This window comes from Ovis aries, chromosome 4 (assembly GCF_016772045.2).
Source record: "Ovis aries strain OAR_USU_Benz2616 breed Rambouillet chromosome 4, ARS-UI_Ramb_v3.0, whole genome shotgun sequence".
NCBI classification, from domain to species: domain Eukaryota; kingdom Metazoa; phylum Chordata; class Mammalia; order Artiodactyla; family Bovidae; genus Ovis; species Ovis aries.
Genome location: NC_056057.1, coordinates 58,588,367 through 58,600,422, shown reverse-complemented (window position 1 = coordinate 58,600,422; position 12,056 = coordinate 58,588,367). Strand labels below are relative to the sequence as shown.

The window sequence follows — 12,056 nt, the reverse complement described above, 5'->3', positions numbered from 1 at the left end:
TCCATTCTGAAGGGGTACAGCTTAGAATACTCCAGCTACTAGGGACTTCAACTTAACAAAATTATTTATAAAGGAGAAGAAAAAATAAGCAAGTGTTTTCAATAGATGATGGAAGAAAGGGAAAATTAAGAAATGAATGAGTATGTATGCTCAAGTAAGAAAAACTTTATCTTCATATTTATAAGCAATTATAAAGGCACATTTGTAAAGGACCTCACATATACCATCTCTATCAGTTCTCCCAACTTGGTAACAGAGGAACTGTTGCCTCCTCATCCAGGCGTGAAAACTGAATCAAGGGGTTAATTGGACATGGAAGACCCAAATTCTGATTCAGGCCTCAGACCCTAAATTCTTTAGCCACTCTTGAATGTTATCTAAAAGATACATATGATATAAAATTTAACAATACCTAAAGCCACCCTGATCTAAATGATGACTAATTATCAGTGCATCGTTTTTGATATGTAGACCTATTGTACAAAGAAAGATTCAGCCATGTTCAATGTGGTTTGGCTGAACGTAAGATTTACATGTTAAGATCCAACATTAAATATGCAAAAAATGTTACACAACTCCCTGGAAATTGGGGTTGATCACTCAGAGAGACTCTAAATATTTAGCATTTTGAAGACCTAAAAGTAATAAAGCAAAGGAATAAACTAGTAATAAAATATTCAAACGTCTCAAAATTAAAAGCAAACATTCTTAGTAAGAGCGTATGAGATTTTATGGAGCTCTTTAATTTGGAAATTTTTTAAAAAATCATAGAAATCAACAATTCATCTTCACTCTCTCAAGTCTAATTACCATGGCCTAAAAAGACCATTCAAAAGCAGAGACATTACTTTGCTGACGAAGGTCCGTCTAGTCAAGGCTATGGTTTTTCCTGTGGTCATGTATGGATGTGAGAGTTGGACTGTGAAGAAGGCTGAGCGCCGAAGAATTGATGCTTTTGAACTGTGGTGTTGGAGAAGACTCTTGAGAGTCCCTTGGACTACAAGGAGATCCAACCAGTCCATTCTGGAGGAGATCAGCCCTGGGATTTCTTTGGAAGGAATGATGCTAAAGCTGAAACTCTAGTACTTTAGACACCTCATGCGAACAGCTGACTCATTGGAAAAGACTCTGATGCTGGTAGGGATTGGGGGCAGGAGGAGAAGGGGACGACAGAGGATGAGATGGCTGGATGGCATCACTGACTCTATGGACGTGGGTCTGAGTGAACTCCGGGAGTTGGTGATGGACAGGGAGGCCTGGCGTGCTGCAGTTCATGGGGTCGCAAAGAGTTGGACACGACTGAACGACTGAACTGAACTGAACTGAAAAAGACCATTATAAGGCTGCTAGAAACAGCCTGTCAATCACTGATTCCACAAGGTTAGTAAAGGATATATATATCTTTTTTGTCCAACTAAGGAAAATTCAGTCTCTTACAGTTCTTTACACCTATTAAAAATAAGATTTTTTATGTTTGTGAATTTAACATTTCATTACTTCCTAAACTACTCAGAATTAAATCAAACTAAAAATGTCAAGAAAGGCTGAATACAATTTGTTATAAGTTCCATACATTCTGTTTCTTTTTTAAAAAAAGATTATCAAGTAGGCAGTTACACTATAAAAATATTCATTTTTTCCAACCTGCCCTTTGATGAGCACCATGTTAACTATTTATAGAATATAAACGGTATTTTTAATGCAGTTCTTATAATGCTATACTTATCCAAGCTACGGAAGACTGGAGAAATAGAAACCATGTTAGCATGTGATTCTGCAGTTGTGCTTTCCAATATTGGCCAGAAGCTAAAAAGTTAAAATGTGAAAGAGGGCCACAGGTGTCAGGAGAGGACCTTTAAGGGGCCTGAGTATCAGTGGAATTGAAAAGCAGATGGATTCTGCCCACAAAGCAGATGGCAGCCTTGACCCAGGCTGCCTGGTTAATACAGATGTGAAAGCTGAGAGGGTACTTGGGTTCCTTACAAAGACCAACAGCGAGGTTGAGTACACAAATAAAATTTCAAATTGAGTGCAAGGGAAACAAGGGTTGAAATCTGGTAGTAATAGATAGCAGCTACAGACAGATCTCTGAAGGAAGCAGAGAAAAGGGAGATCTGTGAATGCACTCTTAATGAAAAGATTTCATTGCAAATGTTATCACCAAGAAGCCTCAGATCAGACATGAAGCAACAGCAGTCTTCAATGGGACTAAACCTCAACCAAAACATTCATTGTAGGACACTGGTACGGCTCAGATCAAACCGCAGATCAGTTTTCTAGTTCTGATACGTGGCAAACTCGAAGATAGCACTTAGAGACAATAATCCACAGATGCTGGTTCTAGGAACTCCCGCAGACAATGTGGTGCAGCACAATTAGTTCTCTGTATTCACAAATGGACCCATGGATATGGAGGACTGACTCTACCTGCGACACAATTAAGAAAGATTTCTCTTAGTTAACACTGTCGTTGTTGTTTAGCTGCTAAGTCATGTCCAACTCTTTGTGACCCCATGGACTGAATGAGCAAATATATTGTCTGTTTTTTACAAGATTCAGTGTTATGCAGACTGTACTGAATAACTCTAAGATTAGTTGGCTAGTCAGCCAGAAGTTAGCCATCTATAGCAACTATTTCTTTGTATCATTATCTTAAATTTTGCCCACACACTGTGGTAACTAAAGAAGAAAATATCCCTCTCCCATGCCATCATAGTAATCAAAACATCACCATGCGTCTTAAGGTAAGTGACTCCATTAGACTTTAAGAGTCTGAGTAGAAACTACCAAATCTGTCTGTGGGAGAGCAAGGCTGAGGGCATCCTGACACTTTGAGGATTTTGTGAGGAATCATTTGTAATCATGTCACACTCAACAGGGTGCTGAGAGCATTCTTTTTTCACCCTCACAGCATCCAGAGAACTGTTTAGCAATATCAAGCCGTGACCCTGATGTTTTATGTGATAAAGAATATAGTTTAAGTCCTCATAAGTACTAAACGCCATCTCTACACAAGTAGAATATCCTTCTATACTAATATGCTACATATTACAGACTTCTCCAACATGTTCAAAGGACTTTCCTAGTGGCTCAGTGGTAAAGAACCCGCCTGCCAAGCAGGAGATGCAGGTTCCATCCCTGGGTGGGGAAGATCCCCTGCAGAACGAAATGGCAACCCACTCCAGTATTCTTGCCGTGGAAATCCCATGGAGAGAGGAGGCTGGTCGGCTACAGTCTAAGGGGTAGCAAAAGAGCTGGACACAACTTTAGTGACTAAGTAACAACAACATGTTCCAAATATGATACAATGTCATTTCCAAAAGAGTAAAAAATTTACAGAAAAGCAGATCCAAACAGGACTCATTTTGCCTTGTGAGACGGAATGGATTGGCATAGGAGGTTAGGAAGCAGAGTCAGAGGAGAGTTATCGGTGAACCATTAAAATTCTCATCATCTTTCACAGTTATATATTGTCCCAATGATCAGCCCTCAAGAATGGTCCTATAATCTGTTTCAAGGGTGACTACATTCTACAGGGATAGGTACTATTTTAAGCAAGAGTTTCAGTTCCAGTGCTGATCATTTAAAACCTAAGGTTGCCTAGAAAGCTAAAACAGCATATAGCGTAAAAAAGGACACAGAGTAAAGAAAGGTCAGAATGCTGGCTGAAAATATACCTTCAGGGCCCACTTTCAGGCAATGCCCAAGGCCTACTGGGGAGTAACTAATGGCTAATACTTCAGGTGCAGCATTTTATAGGCAATAACAATGACTCTATAAGAAAATCGCTTCTATTTTTCTATTTCATTTATATTTTTAACTTAATGAAACTCTTAAATAAGCTATTCATTACTGCTTATTTAGTGTAAGGCCTCTTTTAAAAAGTACCCCCATCACCACAGCATCCCTCAGCCTGGGAAGACATCTACTCAGAAAGAGAGGACATGCTACTGATCCTCAGGCGTAAGACTCCTGAGGCTTCACCTACAGTGCACTCACACCCGGCCTGCGCACTGCTGCAAAGTGGAGAACATCTGCTCAGGCGGTCATTCCAGGACCGAAGCTAATTCCACACTGTGAATCCAAACAGGTCCAGGCCCTCAAACTGCCTTGTCATTCATTCACCTCAGACAATGTCATCACCTTTACACATCCACCTTCTCAACCAAATCAGAAACTTAGGAGTCATCTTTGCCTTTCCTTCATCCCACAGTCAGAATTTCTGTTAGCTCTTTTGTCTCTTCACTTGCCTCCAACTGACTGTCTTAGTTTTTGCTTAAGCATTTCTAATTCAGGTTATTTTATCAGTTTCCTAACTGGTTTCTCTACCTCTGGTTTTATGACCCCAAAATTCATGTCCTAAAACACAGCCAGAGTAATCTTCCTAAAACTTTTAAGCAGTTCCCCATCACCTTCAGATCAAGTTCAAACTCATTAGCACAGCTTACAAGGTCATTTATGATCTCTTTACTCTCAAGCCTCCTCTCTTACCACTGCTGTTTTTCATATGGCACAATACTAAAATATTTGAAGTACTTCAACTGATAATATAATGAGAACAATCCATACTCTCTCAGCAGCAAGTCCCACATTGCTCATTCCCTAGTTTCATTCAGTCTGTAGCCCTCCAGGAAATGTTCTTAGACCTCTCACATTTGACCTATCTATGTAAGGACCCTGAACTTACAATTATCACACTATATTGTATTGTTCACATTTTTTTCCTCTCTTTCCCTACCCCTGACTAAAAAGGAGAAATGACCTTATTCATATATGTTTGGAACACATGATACTCTCAATATTTACTGAATAAAAAAATACATAAATAAACATAGGGATGGGAGGATAGGCAAATCTGTGCTTCCTTCAAGAAAAAAAAAAATGGCTACCAAATGTACATGAACTAGGCTAAGCTACTCCACCTGAAGAAGAAAATAACAACTAAGAGTTTGTCAGAAATTCCATGACATTCCTACTGACTCCACTAAAGTTTTCTGATGGAGAAGCTATAGAGGGATGCTGGCCTTGAGGTCTGCCTTATCCTCGTTTGTCTCCCATCACACCAATTAAGCACCTGTTCAAACTGTGAGAGTTTAAGTCAGCACCCAACTGGCTCAGTGTCAACAGATCAAAACCTCTATTGAAAGAAAGGGATTTTAATCAAAATCCTGCTTCATTACATGATTTAATCACAGCACACTGATTAAAAAAATGACAGTAATTATAAAAAATGTTTTCCATCCATTCTGAGTGCTCCTTGGAAGCTCACAACTGCTCAGATCTCTGATTTGAGATAATGTAGTCAATGTCTTCAATGCAAATATTCTCGACTGGGGGAAAAAAACTTACACATTTTTTTTTTCCTAAATGATTTGTCTTTCAGACTGAACTGCTCAGGTGTTTGTAACATATCCTGTAGGTGATATCCTCAAAAATTCTGCAAATGACAACTATAGTCCTAAATCTAAAGCTCAGGGTTACTATGTAACTATGCCCTAAATCTTTAATTTCAGAAATCCTTCAATATAAACACCTGAATGTTGTTTTAAGTATCCTCTTAGACTCACTCTTCAAACTACAAGAATAAGAGGAAAACAATAACTGTTTAATTAAGAGGTATAGAAACATACAGTAATTAGTACAGAAAAATGCATCATGCCTTTTCAAAGGTTCCGTAAAACATTTCTAAGACTTTACTTTCATCTTTGCCTTTGTGACTAAGTAACTTACCTTAAAATACCTCCAGTTATGATGATATAAATCCCTAATCCTAAAATGCCTGTGTTAAACTGAAAGCATAATATATCGCATTCTTCATTCACCGTACTTATAGTACTTGCCTCCATTTTTGAACCTTATAATTTATGCAACAGAAAACAATGCCCAGAAACATCCTTATAGGAATGTAAGATAAAGGCTTCAAATTTGTACTTCTGCCCGCATAATCAGACCTGAACATGGACACTATGACTCTAGGACTTGATATCTACCAAGCAGTTACTAATAAATAAAAAAGTGTCACAGAAATTCCTTTATGCCTGACCCACTAGGATAGTATGTGACAAGATAAAAGATTTTAAATAAATATTCACTGAACTCAAATTAACCCCCAGACCCAGTAGATGCAGAGTTTTAGTTTACATTGTAAAGATATTCAAAACTGAAGAAAATATAAGCATAACTTTAGAACAATTTTATAATGGATTATGCAGACAGAAATCAGTCACTTTTCCCTCCAAATGAATAAAATGATAAGGCAGAAGGAGATAACAAACTAATTCTGGGATATAGTCAGATTTCAAACCAAAGGACAGAAACCTCCAGGTGCCAGAAACGAAGAAGGAACTAAACTCTGGTTGGTAATAGGAACTGAATCCAAAAATTAAAGCTATGGTTTTTCCAGCTTCTAGTCATGTATGGATGTGAGAGTTGGATTATAAAGAAAGCTGAGCACCGAAGAATTGATGCTTTTGAACTGTGGTGTTGGAGAAGACTCTTGAGAGTCCGTTGGACTGCAAGGAGATATAACCAGTCCATCCTAAAGGAAATCAGTCCTGAATATTCACTGGAAGGACTGGTGCTGAAGCTGAAACTCCAATATTTGGCCACCTTATGCGAAGAACTGACTCACTGGAAAAGACCCTGATGCTGAGAAACATTGAAGGTGGGGGGAGAAGGGGATGACAGAGGATGAGATGGTTGGATGGCATCACCAACTCAATGGACATGAGTTTGAGCAAGCTCCAGAAATTGGTGATGGACAGAGAAGCATGGTATGCTGCCAGGAGCCAGTGTGAGGAACTCTGCCCATGGCAAAGGTCATGAGGAAGGAGGCTTCGGCATATGCAAAGGCAGGATTGAGCCTCAGGAAACAACCTGTTCCCAAGTATCTACCCCCAAAACCAGAGTCTGCCTACTTTACTGCTTTATGCTCTCACCTACACCTCTGACTTTATGGGGGGCTGTCCACCACCTCTCTCGGAGAAGGAGTTAACTTGCAGCTCTAGTCAGTAAAAATTCCTGGGCATGACAAGGGTGTCTCAGGTCAAACCTCTCTGCTGTCAGACTAGCTTGTGTGATGGGATTATCCACACTCTTGCTACTACATACATGATTGTTTACAACCTCTCAACCATAAGCAGCACAGAGAGTTTGGAGTATTTTAAAAGTCTTAGTTAGCACTGGGTTTTTCTAAAGATAAAAATCATGTTGGTGAAGGGTTTTTCATTTATTGGGCCAATGTTTGCTGCTAAATCCCCTGCCCTTATACATGCTAATAAATATATAACTAACATATAGGAGAAATAAGTATTAACCTTTAAGATTAATTCTGTTAACCTTAGGCTAAGTAAATTCCTTTCTTAATTGTAACCCACTACACCCTCACCCTATAGGAATGCAACTTTATCTGGTAACTTCAGAGGGTGGTGCCTGGTTTAAGAAAAATCACCCCTGGAAAATAAGTTTCTGGTTAACTGACTGTTATCAGAAAAGAAAGGATCATAAAATGTTAGCAGGCCCCCTGGCCAGAAGATGATGTAAAACCCCTAAGACCTTTTTGTATACATTTATATGAAGCACCTGATTTTGATAAAGGTCAGGACTGCTGACCCCCATGTGACTTTAAAATTTCCATTTGTCTCTAAGTGTAACAAAAGGTATATAAGCAAACCTGAAAATAAAGAAAATGGATCAGTTTCTGGAAAGACTGATTCCCCCGTGTCATTCTTTCTTGTTCTCCGCTTTTCTGGCTGAATTCCCCTCTGGAGCGTGGGTACTCACCAAGCCTGCTAATTTTGCCCTGGCTTCTAAGATCCACCCGAGAGGAAGCCCAGGGCAGGGCACCCTCTGCTATTCAAGTGGGTGCCGGTGGCCTACGTAGGTGGTGCAAATCTCTTGTCTTGAGATTTTATTGGTACTCCATGTAAACCACCTTATTCAACCTCTTTTTCTGCATTAGTATTTTCCTGCTACACTATTTCTTTCTAATCTCCCTCTATATCTTTAATTAAGCAATTAATTCCTAGGACACTGACTCTGTCCCCACTTCAAATTACCCTGGATCCACCGGGGCTGGACCCCAGCAGTATGCTTTAGTCCATGGGGTCAAAAAGAGTCGGACATGACTGAGTGACTGAACTGAACTAATCTCAATAGAGGCTATTTTAACTTTATAAACCTTATTTTATTACACTTCACTTTATTATGGGCTTCACTGGTTTCTCAGATGGTAAAGAATCTGCGTGCAATGCTGGAGACCTGGGTTCGACCCCTGGATTGGGAAGATACCCTGGAGAAGAGCATGGCAACCCACTCCAGTATTCTTGCCTGGAGAATCCCCATGGACAGAGGAACCTGGGGGGCTACAGTCCATGGGTCCACAAAGAGTCAGACACAACTGAGTGACTAAGCTCATAATCCTTTTGCTTTATTAGACTTCCTAGATATTATGTTTTCAACAAACTGAAGGTTTGTGGAAACTCTTTTCAAGAAGTCTATTGGTGCCACTTTTCCCAATAGAATTACATTTTTAATTAAGGTATGTATATTAGCTTTAGTCATAAGGCTATTGAACACTTAACAGACTAACAGTATAATATAAATATAACCTTCCTATGCCTTGGGAAACGAAAAAGTTTTTGTGACTTTTAATCTTTAATGTTATATAAATCTTCTTTATCTACCTCTATTTAACTTTGAATATCCTTTCTTTTCTTCCTTTCCTCTCAACATATTTGTTAGTCTTATTTTCATTGTTTTATTCTCCACTTGGCATCTTGCCTTGGTTTTGTTTTCCAATTTATGCTTTAGTTAGTTTTGTTCTTAACCGGTAGATATAATTTTTGGTTTCCTTTGTTTGCTAGGTCAATCTATTCTACATTATTTTTGTTTCACTGTTTTGATTTTGCTTATGGGTATATATGTGTATATTCAGCCACACTTTTTATTCTTGTTATAAACCTCTGCCTCGACATTGCACTTTTGCAGCTCTGTGGAGTTTTCCTTTCTTTCTTTCTTTCTTTCTTTCTTTCTTTCTTTCTTTCTTTCTCCTTCCCGTTTTTTTCTTTTCTCTCGTTTTAATTTTAATTTTTAATTTTTTTAAACCTATTATTATTTTTTCTACATTTATTTAATTGTTTGAATTTCCTACGGTTCCTTTCCCCTTACAGTTAATCTTTAATGTACATATATCTTCTTCATCTACCTCTATTTAACTTTGCACATCTAGTCTTTCTTTATCTTTTCTTTCTTTCCTTTCTTCTCAGTATATTTGTTAGTTTTGTTTTCATTGCTTTATTCCCCCCTTGGCACCTTGCTTTAGTATTACCAGTTTGTGCTTTAGTTAGTTTTGTTCTTAAATGATAAATATAATTTTTTATTTCCTTTATTCTCCAGGTCAATCTACTCTACTCTATTTTTATTGGGCCATTTTGATTTTGCTGATGGGTGTATATGTATATGTGTATATTCCATTATTTTAATGATTATTTGCCTGATTTTGCACCTGCCATTTGTCTGGGATTCACCTTTGGTTTCTCATTTTTGGGTATTTGTTTTAATCTCACTTAATGCCATAACAAACCACTTGTAGAATCATGACTCCTGAACACAGCTCAAACCCTGAGCCTCTGTAGTGGAAGCACTGACTCCAAGACCCTAGACTATCAGAGAACTAACCATAGAGAGTATCAAATAGTGAGAACTCACACAAAGGAAACCACTTGAATACAAGACCAGGCATCACCCAACCCTCATCTAAAAAACAAACAAAACAAAAATACAAACCCAATCAGCAGCAGACAGGATTATCACATCACTCAGTCTTGCTCATCAAAGGAAAAACAAACATATAAAAAAAAAAACTCAGCACAAATCTCACTATATAGGAAACTTGAACAAACCACTGGACCAACCTTCAGTTCAGTTCAGTTGCTCAGTCGTGTCCGACTCTTTGCAACCCCATGAATCGCAGCACGCCACTCCTCCCTGTCAATCACCATCTCCCGGAATACACTCAGACTCACCTCCATCGAGGCAGTGATGCCATCCAGCCATCTCATCCTCTGTCGTCCCCTTCTCCTCCTGCCCCCAATCCCTCCCAGCATCAGAGTCTTTTCCGATGAGTCAACTCTTCACATGAGGTGGCCAAAGTATTCAGCTTTAGCATCATTCCTTCCAAAGAAATCCCAGGGTTGATCTCCTTCAGAATGGACTGGTTGGATCTCCTTGCAGTCCAAGGGACTCTCAAGAGTCTTCTCCAACACCACAGTTCAAAAGCATCAATTCTTCGGCGCTCAGCCTTCTTCACAGTCCAACTCTCACATCCATACATGACCACTGGAAAAACCATAGCCTTGACTAGATGGACTTTTGTTGGCAAAGTAATGTCTCTGCTTTTGAATATGCTATCTAGGTTGGTCATAACTTTTCTTCCAAGGAGTAAGCGTCTTTTAATTTCATGGCTGCACTCACCATCTGCAGTGATTTTGGAGCCCAAAAAAATAAAGTCTGATACTGTTTCGACTGTTTCCCCTTCTATTTCCCATGAAGTGATGGGACTGGATGCCATGATCTTAGTTTTCTGAATATTGAGCTTTAGGCCAACTTTTTCACTCTCCACTTTCATCAAGAGGCTTTTAGTTCCTCTTCACTTTCTGCCATAACGGTGGTGTCATCTGCATATCTGAGGTGATTGATATTTCTCCTGGCAATCTTGATTCCAGCATGTGTTTCTTCCAGACCAGAGTTTCTCATGATGTACTCTGCATAGAAGTTAAATAAGCAGGGTGACAATATATAGACTTGACGTACTCCTTTTCCTATTTGGAACCAGTCTGTTGTTCCATGTCCAGTTCTAACTATTGCTTCCTGACCTGCATACAGATTTCACAAGGGGCAGGTCAGGTGGTCTGGTATTCCCATCTCTTTCAGAATGTTCCACAGTTTATTGTGATCCACACAGTCAAAGGCTTTGGCATAGTCAATAAAGCAGAAGTAGATGTTTTTCTGGAACTCTCTTGCTTTTTCCATGATCCAGCAGATGTTGGCAATTTGATCTCTTGTTCCTCTGCCTTTTCTAAAACCAGCTTGAACATCAGGAAGTTCACGGTTCATGTATTGCTGAAGCCTGGCTTGGAGAATTTTGAGCATTACTTTACTAGCATGTGAGATGAGTGCAATTGTGCGATAGTTTGAGCATTCTTTGCCATTGCCTTTCTTTGGAATTGGAATGAAATCTGACCTTTTCCAGTCCTGTGGCCACTGCTGAGTTTTCCAAATTTGCTGGCATATTGAGTGCAGCACTTTCACAGCATCATCTTTCAGGATTTGAAATAGCTCAACTGGAATTCCCTCACCTCCACTAGCTTTGTTCACAGCAATGCTTTCCAAGAGCCACTTGACTTCACATTCCAGGATGTCTGGCTCTAGATGAGTGATCACACCATCATGATTATCTGGGTCATGAAGATCTTTTTTGTTCAGTTCTTCCGTGTATTCTTGCCACCTCTTCTTAATATCTTCTGCTTCTGTTAGGTCCATACCATTTCTGTCCTTTATCGAGCCCATCTTTGCATGAAATGTTCCCTTGGCATCTCTCATTTTCTTGAAGAGATCTCTAGTCTTTCCCATTCTGTTGTTTTCCTCTATTTCTTTGCATTGATCGCTGAGGAAGGCTTTCTTTTCTCTTCTTGCTATTCTCTGGAACTCTGCATTCAGATGCTTATATCTTTCCTTTTCTCCTTTGCTTTTCACCTCTCTTCTTTCCACAGCTATTTGTAAGGCCTCCCCAGACAGCCATTTTGCTTTTTTGCATTTCTTTTCCATGGGGATGGTTTTGATCCCTGTCTCCTGTACAGTGTCACGAACCTCATTCCATAGTTCATCAGGCATTCTATCTATCAGATCTAGGCCCTTAAATCTATTTCTCACTTCCACTGTATAATCATAAGGGATTTGATTTAGGTCATACCTGAATGATCTAGCAGTTTTCCCTGGAGGGCAGAAATCAAAAGGAAGAAAGAATTCAACCTTGAAGCCTGGGAAAAGGAGACATC

General features: G+C 39.3%; 1 protein-coding gene across 10 annotated transcripts in view; it reads right to left on the bottom strand.

Moving 5' to 3' along the window:
- The window catches only part of IMMP2L (inner mitochondrial membrane peptidase subunit 2), a 958,934-nt gene that overhangs the window by 711,222 nt on the left and 235,656 nt on the right, over positions 1 to 12,056 (bottom strand). Inside the window, exon 5 of one of the 10 annotated variants that reach the window (XM_060414760.1) lies at positions 1 to 12,056. This exon is cut by the window's left edge and continues 34,292 nt beyond it; it is cut by the window's right edge and continues 91,400 nt beyond it. The exons of the other annotated variants lie outside the window; for them this stretch is intronic. The gene's annotated coding sequence lies outside the window, so the exon portion shown is untranslated. 10 annotated transcript variants of the gene reach the window in all.